At 43.0% G+C, this 14,111-nt stretch overlaps 2 pseudogenes; one reads left to right on the plus strand and one right to left on the minus strand.

Moving 5' to 3' along the window:
• Nucleotides 1-653: 653 nt before the first annotated feature.
• LOC147457631 (uncharacterized) overlaps nt 654-14,111 on the minus strand; it is a 28,019-nt pseudogene continuing 14,561 nt past the window's right edge.
• LOC147457632 (uncharacterized) lies at nt 2,774-3,662 on the plus strand (annotated as a pseudogene).

A 14,111-nucleotide genomic window follows, 5' to 3' on the forward strand; every position in this document is an offset into this window, starting at 1 on the left:
TAAAATAAAATAGCAGGCCCTCAAGCCAATATTAAATCTCAATCCCATGATTTTTGTCATGTAGCAGACGTTTCTATATGTTCTAAATGGGCTCCCTTTGTTCAGTTAAGAAAAATGTTCTTGATGTATAAAAAAAATAATTCTTGCGAACTTCTAAAATGGTCCATTGGCCAGCCGCTTCAGAATCTCATGAGCCATATAGCTTGCCAAGATGCCTCGTTGGCACGTGGACAAGCTATGTGGGCTCACGAGATCTCAAACGGCTCGCAAATGGGCCATTTAAAAAGTTCAAACAAGCTGTATAACTTGTTCACATGCCTCATTGGCACGTGGGCTCCATGCGTTAAAGCTGGTCGATCGACCATTTATGAAGTCCATGATCAAAAAAACGCTTGTGGACTACTTTGGACGGACTCATTGGCGAACCATTTAAGATTCTGCGAACCCACATAGATTTTTCACGTGCCAAAGAGGCATGTGGGCAAGCTATAGGACTCGCCGAGAGCTCAAACAGCTGACCGATGTATTGTTTCTGAGCATTTTTTGCTCGAGGACTTTGAGAATGATCCATATATCAACGAGTTGTTTGATCTCTTAGCGAGCCGTATAGCTTTCCCATATGCCTCATTGGTACATGGACATTCCATGTGGGCTCACAAGAGCTCCAACGGCTCGCCGATGGACCGTTTCTAGAGTCCACAAAAAAAAAAAACTTGTCCCTATTTCATACAACTCGGGACATGTGGGTTTAACATGAAAATAAAGAAAACTTGGTACATGTTGATACTTGGTACTTGGTACATGTTGATACTTGGTACTCGGTACATGTCGGTACTTGGTACTTGGTCCTTGCTTTAATTTGGTTGTAGGTTCCATAATGAAACTTCGTACTTGCAATTGGTACATGGTCCATGGTATTAATGGGTCAATGTAACTTTGTGGTACTGTAATAAATTAACATGAAAACAATAAAACCTCTTTAGTGTTAGATTTGGTATAAGGTACTTGGTACTTGGTACTTGATTTGGTACTTAGTACTTGCAACTTGAAACTTGGTACTTGATTTGGTACAAGATATGTAGAATCTGACACTTAGCGTAAAATCTTCTACCTTTACAAAAAATATGAAAATCAAAATCTTGTTAGTACTAGAGTCTGACATAGAAACCAAGAAAACTTGTTAGTGTTAGATTTGGCAGTTGATTTAGAGTTTGGTATCAGGTTCCATAATGAAACTTGATAGTTGTCATTGGTGCAAGGTACATGGTACATGGTACGTAACTTGAAACTTGGAGCATATGATGCTTGTAGTTGGTGCATGGTACATGGTACGTTACTTGAAACTTGGAGCGTATGATGCTTGGTACTTTGAAACGTCATAGTTCAAATCTTCATCTTAAAAACAACATTGGAAGCCTTTTTAACAATGTGTAAACATACCGGGTGACAAGCCACAGGCGGTGACCCAAACCAGGACAACAACAACTGAACAAAAAGACTAACGTCCCTAGCGATATTTCTTTTATATTCTTAAAGACTTGCACAAGAGTGCTATAAGATCAAAATGCCTTAATTTTGAGAAGTAGAGCAACTAACAGAAAACTTAGGACTAGGTTTCACATGCCACATCATCATTTGGTAGCACAATGACCATGATTTCAATCCATCTTTTTTAAAAATATATATATAAAGACAAATAAATAACATTGAGATGGTTAATTATCTTATCGACAAATAATTAATTGTTTGACAATAGACAAATTCAATGATGCAACAAACACATGCCAGTATATATCATCAGTAAGTTTATGTACATGTGTCCAAAATGTGTGGTGATCAATCCTCACATATACAAAACAAATCTCATCATCACATACGATGTAGCAATGCAAACTAAAAAATACATATATAACGATCCCAAATATGCAAAAGAAATCTCTACACAGGATCACTATGTGATCCATCACTACTAGAAGATTCACTATCATCGGTCTCATGATCGCTAGTGCCACCACCACTGGTCCGAACCGTGGGACTACGACTGTCCCCATCTCTGCGATCGTCACCATCATGGCCAGTGATTGGGCCGCTGCTCCTCTCAACCTCTCGACGTCGCCCCTCGGCCTCCTGTCAAGCCACCTCTGTCATATCAGCCTCCCCATGCTGCTCCTGTATTAGTTAGTGAAATGAAAAAAGAATATATTATAGTTATCATGAAAAAAAACTACAAAGCAAAACAAAGATACGTACAAGTGGATCTGGAGTGTCAGTAAGTGTCTGACACAAAGCACGATAGCCGCAGTATGTAGCGTACTCTATCTCTTATGCCGTCGTGCACGACCATAGTCTTTCGTCTACATTAAGACACAACCAAAGACTTATTAATTTTTGCATTCAATAATACTACCTTTAAAAGTTAAAATGTGAATGGTCTATGTGGCCACAAATCCATCCCGTCCCATCCGCCCTAGTCTAGATGTGTGACGTAAAGCTACTCTCTTTCTTGTTGCCTCCTAAGAAAATTTGAATAAACAAAATAACATAGATTTGTGAAAGTTAGAATCAATCTAGGAAAGTTCATATTAATTCTAATATATATTACCAAAGGCACACACCTTTTGTTGGGGAAAATTAATGCGTAGGCGCATCTCCTTGTGGAAGAATTGCCATGTCTCCATGCAAATGGTTGCCTTTCTCTTGTTTGACGGCACCATACAATAGCGCCTGTTTATTTTTTAAATTACAATAAGCGTCAGAATATACCATATAACTTATGGTACTTTTGAGCGAGCACCACCACCTGAGGAGCGACATCGACCTATGGTATATTTCTGATCTCCCTTTGTTTGATATTGGAGTTTTAAAAATCAAAGAGTAAAATATATAATGTAACTAGATTATATATGTAGGTATCTTCACTTGATGGCGAGGATGACTTTACTACCAGTGGTGCACATGTCTCTCGCACACGGCACGGACAGGTCATTTGTCAGTTGCAGCTCGAGGTTTCTCGACATCCTCTACCTCCTCCATTGGAGGCTGAGATGGGTGGAGATCATCCACTGCCTACTCATTTACAGGATCTAGTACAGAGCTACGATCGTAGACGATACGGAGGCTGGCAAGGAGGACCACTTCCTTCAGATGGAGTGGTTTTTGGATTTTGGGGCAATCGCTACATGATTGCTCCGTCCACCATTAGTGGAGCGGGACGAGGCGTCTTTATTGCACAGGATTTGCATGTGCCCCCTCATTCAGAGGTCACCCTTATGTCTTTTTGTGGACCTATATATAGATGGGGTCCATGGCATCAGCTCACTCGCTACATCTAGAGCATGACTACTTATGGATTATGTCTCAATGCAGCCTCTCTTTCTGCTAGAGGGATTACACATGCAGAAGACCAAAGACTCTATGTTGATGGAAGAACTTACTCTCAAGGAAACATAGCAGGTTTAATCAATAGTAGTCGAGGGAGAAGTGCAAGAACCAATTGCACATTTGTGGAGTGTGAGAATAGTCATGAACCAAGACACATGACTAGGGATGTACCAAGATATATAGTTGTCCATGCTATTAAATCATTACGTGTTGGTGATGAATTTCTAGTCAATTATGGATGGCGTAGACCTCCACGAGCACCCTTAACAGATGAGGGTTAAGAGCTCATTGTATACAATTCCTAATGTTATTTTGAACTTTTGTACCCTAATTCTACACTTTAATTTTCATTACGTTTCATGCTGTCGCTAATTTATTTTGATATTATTTTTTGTTGTTTCCAAATGTTATTGAATTCCATGCACATCTCTCTCTCCTTTTATATATAAGCATGCTATTGATACAATCTTCTTTACCTTCAAATATGCAGATTCTAGATTATGACATCAATAATGTCACAAATCAACATTCACATGACGTATCTCAAATGTCAATAGAGTGCATGAGGATCCTACGCAGGAGTGATCCTAATACGTATGCAAGACTAAAGGAACAATATTGTAAGGACTTTAATGGACGTGATGATATCTTTGATAATGACGATGGCATGGCTGATTTTATTGAGGATTGGCATCAAAATGATAGTGCGAGCGATATTCCTAAAAACGACAAGTATCTTCGAGAAGAAGCTCTAAAGCATATCTACGAAGGAAGCCAACTGACATGACTAAGTGCAAGCTTACTTATTCTTAATCTTCAAAACCGTTTTGGATGGAGTAATGTATCCGTTTCAGCACTATTGAAGTATGTATACATCTAACATATTTGTTTGCTACACTCTAAACATTGGTCCTTGTTATTGATCATATTTTTAATCAACTTGTAGGCTAGTCTCTCAAAATTTCTTGCCGACAAGCAATTCCCTTCCTGCATCACATGATGAGGTGAAGAAGATGATAAGTAGTCTTGGACTTGACTATTCTTCTATACATGCATGTCCCAACGATTGTATTTTATATAGACATTAGTACCAGTGACGGGAGCAAAGCCAACCCCGAACCCCGACGGCCTCTAAAACACCGGGGACCGAATAGTGCGCCTCGGGCCTGTCATGGTAAAGCAAACAGGGGGCACCACCTAGCTTCAGCGGCTAGGACGCAAACAACACACCACCATAACAAAGTTTTCATCCAAGAGAGATGGATGCTTGGGAGTAATGATGAAGAGGAAAGGGAATGAGATCAAGTGAGAGAGAGAGAGAGAGAGAGAGAGAGTGAGGAAGGGGGTATAGAGGCTTAGTACATAGGCACCACAAAAGGATGACGAATTCACACACCCTTCACACATACACAAGCTCACTCCAAACACAAGACTAGGTGGCCATTCCACACACCTCACATGGGAAAAACATTGCAAGAAAACATACTCACAAAACCTCAAGCTTTATTTAGAGAATAAGGCGATGAAATGGGGAGCATAGGGTAGGGGAATGAGAAGGGAGAGCGTGGTAGATCACATGGAGGATAGGTGGGAGTTGATGGCGAAGACTCGCACGAGGGTTATGGCCATCATCCTTCATTTATTTTCCCTTCATCTTCCATAGCCCAAGGGTGTAGAGGTCATGCTCAAGACGAGCATGGTGATTGCGGTGATGGTGATGGTGTGGGTGTGTGTGTGTGTGTGCACTAGGCACACACAGTGCATAGTGTACTCTTTGGTGATGGTGTGTGTCCTTAGTGTGATGGTGACCCCTCTTTATATAGGGGAGGAGGGGGGAGAAATTCTAGAATTTAGAAATGAAGAAATCTTTATCTACATAGGCTATGTGACTGTGGGCCCCACTTGTCTGGCTGTGTGTATATGTGCCAGAACAGCAGTCTCATGAGAGAGAGACTAAGAGAGAGAGATGGGTTGATGAAAAAAAGTGAGAGGTGACATGGAGAATAAAGTAATTACAAGAGGGGAGAGAGGGGAGTGTGTTCAGAGGTGAATCTGTGTGCAGATGTGTGTGAACACAAGAAAAATCAGGTAACCACCGGGTGGGGATGAGTCTGTGGGCACCTTTTTCAGTGAAACTGAGTGTGTGTGAGTGTGGGGGATGTTATTTAGCTACAAGACAAGAGACATGGTGCCCTTTATAGAGAGAGGGGGGTATTTGGGTCATGGGATATGATAGGAGAGAGAAAGAGGGGGTGGGGTATACTATTTTGGAAGATAGGGTAAGTTGCATGTGAGTTAGGGTGCATTATTGGTGAGTTATAATACATTATTGGTGAGAGGTGGGGTAGCTTGAGGGGAGAGAGAAAAGAGAAAGGACAAGGGGAAGAGAGAGGGGAGTTGACCTTTTGAGTGGAGGAGAGGAAAAGGGACACCCTGTGGGGCAACAGTGAAGAAAAAGGAGGCAAGGTGGGGATGGGCTACCCCGCAGGCATGAGGTGGCCTATTTTACCTTTCTTATATATTTACATAATCATACTTTTTTTTTTCTTACTTTTTCCAATGCCTTTTATCACTCCCTCCCTAAGAGGGGGTTTTCATGGGGTGGGGACGAGAGAAGAGGGGTATGGGAGCTTGGCTTGTGAAAAGCCCCCATCATTAGCCCTCCCCTTTTGGCTAGTGGTATTCATGTCTCTAGCTCATCTGTTTGATCATTATCGTCAGAGGTGGCGGCTGATGGTGTGTCGTCATCTGGAATGTCAATTGGTGGAGCCTGGTCTAATCGAAGAAAATAAGGTTTAAGTCCCCAACCATTTACCCTGGTTTTATGAAGTTTTCCATCAGCCTCCGTAAGCTAGTAGCTTCCATTGGCATACTTTTTCCTTATGATGAAAGGGCCTTTCCATCGAATCAGGAGTTTCTTATCCTTGCGCGTGTCGAAGCGATTGTCGTAGCGGAGCACCAACATTCCTTTCTTCAATTCTTTTTTCCGGAGATGCTCGTTAAAGCTAATAAGCCGTCTATGCTCTGCTTGTGCTGCATAATAATTTATTGCTTCTTCTCTGTCCAGCTGCAGTCTTTCCAAGTTGATGATGTGATCTCTCAAATGCATGTTGGGTTGTTGAAGTTGGCTTGCCATTACTCTGAGACTTTGTAGTTGCACTTCAATGGGCAAGATTGCTTCCTTACCAAATACTAGATGATACGGTGTGAATCCCAAGGATGTATGAAATGAAGTTCTGTAGGCCCATAAAGCTGCTAGTAGATACTTATCCTAGTCTCCGGAATGATTGTTTACCTGCTTGGTAATAATTTTAGAAACCATTCCATTTACCTTTTCAACTAGGCCATTACATTGAGGGTAATATGGTGAAGAGTGCCTCCTTGTAATGCCCAGTTTCTGCATTAATTCTCCTACCAAGTCTGCTCTGAAACCTGGACCTCTATCAGAGATGATCTCTAAAGGTGTGCCAAACCTACAGCATATGTGCTCGTAGATAAATTTAGCTACCTCTACCGCTGTGATTCTAGTGGTGGCTGTAGCCTCTGCCCATCTAGTCATGTAGTCGACCCCCATGATAAAGTAGAATTTTCCTGAGTTGGCCCTAGGTAATGGCCCAATGGCATCGATACCCCATTTTTCAAATGGGCCATATGAGAGAATAGGTGTCTGTGGTTCAGGCATAAGTGACCTAGTGCCGGCCTTTTGACACAACTTACACGTTTTGCACCAATGGTGTACATCACGGTTGAGGCTAGGCCATATGAAGCCTGCCTGTAATATTTTCCTACTTGTTATGTCTAGGGCAAAGTGACCACCACAAACCCTATCGTGACAACTAGCAATTACTCCCGTGATTTCGTGAGAGAGAGGGACCTTCTTGAGCATTTGGTCCTTACCCTTACAGTACAAACCATCATTGATGAGTCGATACCTTGTGGCCTTCCGCGTCAGCCATTGCTTCTGCCCCTTTGTTAAATGTGATGGGCATTCCCCTGTTTCCAAAAAATGCATGATGTCAGGCAAGGCATCACTCCCTTGAAATAGAGGGAGCTTTAGTTTTATTGCTCCAACCACCACTTCCTGTAGTCTTTCACTTGCTAGGGCATCTGCTTCTTGGTTTTGAGCCCTTGGGATATGGTGTATTTGAACTTCTTCAAACTTACCCAACAAGGTTTTTACACCACTTAAGTGAGTCCTTAAACTAGGATTCTTGCATATCCATGCTCCATTTACTTGCCTTACCAGAAGTAGAGCATCCCCAAATACATTAAGTCGTTGTACACCTTGGTTAGTGCTGCATACTCACCTTCATTGTTAGAATGTGAATCTAACAATTGGCCCAATGAAAATACCTTTGTCCCTCTGTCATCAAAGACCACTATGCGTGCAGCTGCTTTGTCGGACGCTCGCTTGTAAACTCCATCAAAGTAGAGAGAGTATGCTCCTTCTACCATCGGTGGTACTGGAGGTAATCGGACTTCTCCTTCCTTAGATTGCTTCTCCTTCCTTTCAAAGACTTGGCAGGTCATGAGTCCCCCCAAAATTGCCCTTGTCGTGCTTTCTACCTGTACTGTGTAGTCAAACTCTTGCAGACAAACTAGCCATTTAGTAATTCTAGCAGACACATCCATGTGTTGTACAACATAGGGAAATATTTCATCCGTGGTTAGAATCACAAATTGCTTAGGCAGCAAATATGACCTAAACTTTGTAGTTGCAAATCTAAGAGCTAGGACTAAGTGTTCCACATGGGTGAAACCTTTCTCTCCTGCTGTCATCATTCGACTAGAGAAGTAGATTGGCCTCATGAAAGATGTCGCCGTATCCTTTTGGAGTAGCACAGCCCCCAATGAGTCATCACCAACACTTGAGGTGACATAGAATTTTTCATCCCACTTAGGTGGTGAGATAGTTGGCAGAGTGGCTAAGACCTCCTTTACCTTGTTGTAGTGATGTTCGCTTTCCTCGTCCCAAGTGAAAGTTGATCTTTGAGTGAGTTGTTGCAGTGGTAGAACAAGTTGTGATAGTAGATGTATGAATCTACTTAAGTACCTCATCTTCTGTAGAAAAGAGACCAGTTGACATGCGGTCGTTGGTGAAGGTAGGGCTATGAGTGCGGACACCTTACTTGGGTCGGCGTTGATACCTTTTGCTGAAATTTCATGGCCTAGTAGAATGACTTTACTCTCCCCAATGTGGCATTTATCCACATTTAATTGCCCACCTAGGCTCTGCAACCTGGCCAAACCTTTAGTTAAATACGGGAGCGGGAGCTATATATACAAAAATCATCAATGAACACTCTTATGGATGTTCCAAAGAACGGTTGAAAAACATATGTGACATATCTTTGGAATGTGGCAGGTGCATTTGTGAGACCAAGTGGCATAACCCTGTATGAAAAACAACCCCATGGTGTGATAAAAGTGGTTTTTAGCTGATCTTCCAAGGCTATGCGTATTTGAAAGTATCCACAATAACCATCACAGACGGTATAGCATTCAAAACCCGCTACCTCATTCAGAATTTCATCCAAGAAAGGGAGAGGAAAGTGGTCTCTCTTTGTAGCTGCATTTACTGGTTTGTAGTCAACACAGACCCTCCACTTACCATTCTTTTTAGGCGTCACCACTACGGGTGACACCCATTTTGAGTTTTCTACAGGATAGATGAATCCCCCCTCCAGCAATTTCCTTACCTCGGCCAAGAGTGCCTTTTCTTGTATGACCCCCAGTCGTCGTAGCTTTTGCACAACTGGTTTTACCCCTTCCTTCAGCTTAATATGATGTTCCACCACTGTAATGCCTGTGATTCTTTCATAGTTGTCAATGAACAGGTTAGGAAATCCCATCAACATTTGCAAAAAACTATCTTTCTCCTCAAGTGTTAATTCCGTAGACAACATACCCTTCAACCTACTTCCTCCTAGGCCAGGTGATTTGCTCTCCTCTTCATTGGGTTTCCCTTTTGGTGATGGATCACCAGTTGTGCTTACCCTTTGTGGATCCTTCATAATGATACCCATCACATCAATGGAACTGTCACTTTCGTCAATGGATGTGGTCTCCTCCTCAAAACTGAAAGATTCGCTAGTGGTTTCATCTGCCGATGTTTCCAGATTCATTTGCTTCTGCTTGCCAATCCTCATGTCGTAGTAGATTGTCTCCCCTTTCTTACCGGTCATGCGTAGAAGGCCAGTACCCCAGTCCTGTTTTGCCTTCATGGCCATCAACCATGGCCTTCCCAAAATTAGTGGATAGCCCTTCCCCTTAGTAGGCATTACAAAAACATCTACCTCTACCTCATTGTTGAAAGCTTTGATTTTCACGGCACTTACCACACCCACACACTTTACTTTTGCGTTGTTTTCCATCTTTGCCTTGCATGGAGAAGGCCTGTCAACCTCGAGCCCTAATCGAAGCATCATAGGTTCACTCATTACACAGATTTGTGCACCTCCATCAATGTAGGTGTTTCCAACCCTCTTTCCTTTTATGTTTACGTCGACAATTGGAAGGATGTCATCCATGTTGCATCCCGAAATTGCTCCGGCTACCTTTGTTTTGGAGCATCTTGTACTTACCATTTTAGACCATTGTCGCCTTACTTTAGGTACAAGATGTAGCAGCTGTGGCCATGTAATCTTCGGTCCTTGCTCTGCCACATCCAATGTTAGATCATAGGGCTTAGAACTTTCCCCTAGCTGGAAGTCGTTGATGCCCAATTTTCGTCGTGGCCTCGATGGCCTCTTGCTAGTTTCTCCTCTCATGCTTCTCTTATCATCTGATTGTGTAGCCTTCTCCCTCCTAGCTCTTTTCACAGTCATGGCCTCAAGTGGTTCTAAAAAGGTTACCTTCTCCTTACCCTTGTCCCTCTCCTTTGCTCTGGGTGGATCCACTACTACGGCTTTTCCTTTCTCTTCTAGCCTTATGATGTTTACAGGGCGATCAGGTGGTGGGGCTGGTGGAAGAGGTGGAATGGATCCTTGTAGTCGTGTCTGGGGTGGACTTCGAATTTGTGTTGGTGGGGTTGGTGCTCGGGGTGGGGGTGTTCTTTCTCTAGGGGGTGACAATTGGTTCCTCCTACCTCCTCTATTATAGTTTTGTCGTGGTTTGGGACAGTAGTACATACTGTGACCGTCTTCTCCGCAGTTGTAGCAATGATACTCCCTGTTTTGTCGTCGTGCTCTTCCAGGGTCTTGATCTCTTTCTTGACTCCTCCCTTGTTGTATTAAGTGGACAGACAAATTCTGCAGTTGGTCAGTAATATGGGCCAACATATCTTGTTGGTCATCTCTTACCCCAAGAGCCGGTGGTGGTGGTGGAATGGTGGTTGTCGTAGTTGCTGGTCAACGTGATGTTGTTGTTTCTGTTGACTCGGTTTCTTTGGCTTTCATTCGCAGCTTCTTGTCCTTAAGGCGAGCAATCTCAACGGCTAACTCGTACGTAGCCGGGAATCTACCTTTCATCTTCTCCTTGAGAAGTGGCCATAAGCCATGCGTGAACTGATCTTTTTTTAGGAAATCGGGTGCAGCTTCCCCCCTTGCCAGTGACTCAACCCACCGTTCCCACAAATCCACAAATTTGGACTCATAGGTGGCATATTCTAAAAGACCCTCCTGCTTCAAGTCTCTCAACTTGTCCCACAACTTTTCTGAAGTGGTACCTCCCCCAAAGCACCTCTTAAAAGCGGTTTTTAAGGGTTCCCAGTCATCCTTGGTTGCTTGTGGAAGTGCATTGTACCATGATCTAGCTTCTAGCTTCATGATATGCTTAAAGATTCTAACCCGGGATTCATCCGTATCTTTGTTGCTCACTACACATGCTACTTCAAAGTCATCTAGGAAGTCTGTTACCAAATCCTTCCCCTTCTTTCCTTTAAATGTTGGAAATGCTACACTTGCCATGATTATTGAGAGAGATCTAGAAAGACACACTACTTAACTTGCAAAAGTTTTTTTCTTCTTTACAAGGAGGCGTGTATACCCTCCTATACTAGGACATAGATTAAAACTTCAAACGGTACATTGCCTTGTACCAAAGGTAAAACAAATGGTTGATCTGATGCTAGAACCTCAAAATATCGCTCCCCACCCAGCATGGTGTCAATGACGTGCTGGTAGTGAGCCTTCAAATCCAGTATCACCTTGATTGAGCGTACACGTGTTGGTATGTGTGATTTGTCTTGAGGTAGGTTGTACTGATTCATGTGAAGCTTAGAGGTGCTTAGTCACTGTCCAAGCTTGTGGGAGAGGGTGGTGTTCTTTCCTGAAACAAACTCAGTAGATCCCTAGTTTCTCTAGTGAGAGTTTGAGCCAATGATTCCGTTATCTGTGCTGTAGCATTAGGTGCGACTTGAAAACTGACTGTGATAATTACCTCGGTGACTTGAGTTACCCGATTCTCAAAGTAGAATAGTGTTGATTCTCTATTGTGTAGAGCTCCTTCCATTTTGTTGTTGTGGGTTGGTTGTAGATTGCGGACATGGTTTCGACCTTCTCCTTCTTCTTCTTGGCACTTGGCCTATGTATATCCACTGGGTTTGGCGTGTTGGTTGACTCTCCCACTGCAAATCGATTACCGTTACGCCTGGCACTCGAGCTTCGATCCAGATGCGGAGTTCGTCTAGTTGTGCTTGGAGCTCTTCTTCTTCTGTCGTCCAATTAGCAAATCCTGCTAGTCATTCATCCATTCACAATAGTTTAGGGGTTTTAGTCTTGTAAACTGAAGGGTTTCGTGAAAAGATCCTCCGTGGGCGCACCAAATGACAGGAGCAAAGCGAACCCCGAATCCCCGACGGCCTCTAAAACACCGGGGACCGAATGGAGCGCCTCGAGCTCACAAAACCTCAAGCTTTATTTAGAGAATAAGGCAATGAAATGGGGAGCATAGGGTAGGGGAATGAGAAGGGAGAGCGTGGTAGAGCACATGGCGGATAGGTGGGAGTTGATGGCAAAGACTCGCATGAGGGTTATGGCCATCATCCTTCATTTAGTTTCCCTTCATCTTCCATAGCCCAAGGGTGTAGAGGTCATGCTCAAGAAGAGCATGGTGATTGCGGTGATGGTGATGGTGTGGGTGTGTGTGTGTGCACTAGGCACACACAGTGCATAGTGTACTCTTTGGTGATGGTGTGTGTCCTTAGTGTGATGGTGACCCCTCTTTATATAGGGGAGGAGGGGGGAGAAATTCTAGAATTTAGAAATGAAGAAATCATTATCTACATAGGCCATGTGACTGTGGGCCCCACTTGTCTGGCTGTGTGTATATGTGCCAGAACAGTAGTCTCATGAGAGAGAGACTAAGAGAGAGAGATGGGTTGATGAAAAAAAGTGAGAGGTGACATGGAGAATAAAGTAATTACAAGAGGGGAGAGAGGGGAGTGTGTTCAAAGGTGAATCTGTGTGCAGATGTGTGTGAACACAAGAAAAATCAGGTAACCACCGGGTGGGGATGAGTCTGTGGGCACCTTTTTCAGTGAAACTGAGTGTGTGTGAGTGTGGGGGAGGTTATTTAGCTACAAGACAAGATACATGGCGCCCTTTAGAGAGAGAGGGGGGTATTTGGGTCATCGGATATGATAGGAGAGAGAAAGAGGGGGTGGGGTATACTATTTTGGAAGATAGGGTAAGTTGCATGTGAGTTAGGGTGCATTATTGGTGAGTTATAATGCATTATTGGTGAGAGGTTGGGTAGCTTGAGGGGAGAGAGAAAGGAGAAAGGACAAGGGGAAGAGAGAGGGGAGTTGACCTTTTGAGTGGAGGAGAGGAAAAGGGACACCCGGCGGGGCAACAATGAAGAAAAAGGAGGCAAGGTGGGGATGGGCTACCCCGCAGGCATGAGGTGGCATATTTTACCTTTCTTATATATTTACATAATCATACTTTATTTTTTTCTTACTTTTTCCAATGCCTTTTATCACTCCCTCCCTAAGAGGGGGTTTTCATGGGGTGGGGACGAGAGAAGAGGGGTATGGGAGCTTGGCTTGTGAAAAGCCCCCATCACCAGGACAATGTGACATGCCCAAAATGTCAAATGCCTCATTATAAAGATGAGAAAGGTAAGGTCCCTAGAAAGGTATTGAGACATTTTACCTTGGCTCCGCGTATAAAACATATGTTTCAAAGTCCTGAATTAGCTAATCTTATGACATGGGGAGCGGAGCACAAGAGCAAAGATAGAGTAATGCGAATTCCGTAGGAGAGTCCTGCATTTGAGCATATTGATTTTCTATGGCCAGATTTTACAAAAGAATCACGCAATTTAAAGATGGGTGTAGCATTAGATGGTGTGAATCCATTTTCTATAAAATCACGTAAATGGTCTACATGGCCGGTGGTAGTTATTAACTATAATCTACCCCCATATCTTAGTATTAAGAAAGAGCATTTAATTCTCTCACTCTTAATCCCAAGAAAGCGACAAGTTAAAGACCTGAATGTATATTTGGCTCCTCTCATTGACGATCTTCAAGATTTGTGGAGAGGGATTGATGTCGTGGATATATCAAGAAGCATTGGTGAAAGGCAGTTCATTGTTCGTGGGATTTTAGCATGGACTATCCACGACTTTCCAAGATATGGTTTTTGCTCAGGTAAATGGTTTAGATATATACATTTTCTCATATGTTTTTTGTATATTTATTGTGCTAATAATCTTTGTTATGTTTTTCATGTAGGAATATGTACCAAGGGCTATAAAGCTTGTCATGTGTGTGGTGATTGGTTGAG

Source organism: Adiantum capillus-veneris, chromosome 5 (genome assembly GCF_014529385.1).
Source record: "Adiantum capillus-veneris isolate H3 chromosome 5, ASM1452938v2, whole genome shotgun sequence".
NCBI classification, from domain to species: Eukaryota; Viridiplantae; Streptophyta; class Polypodiopsida; order Polypodiales; family Pteridaceae; genus Adiantum; species Adiantum capillus-veneris.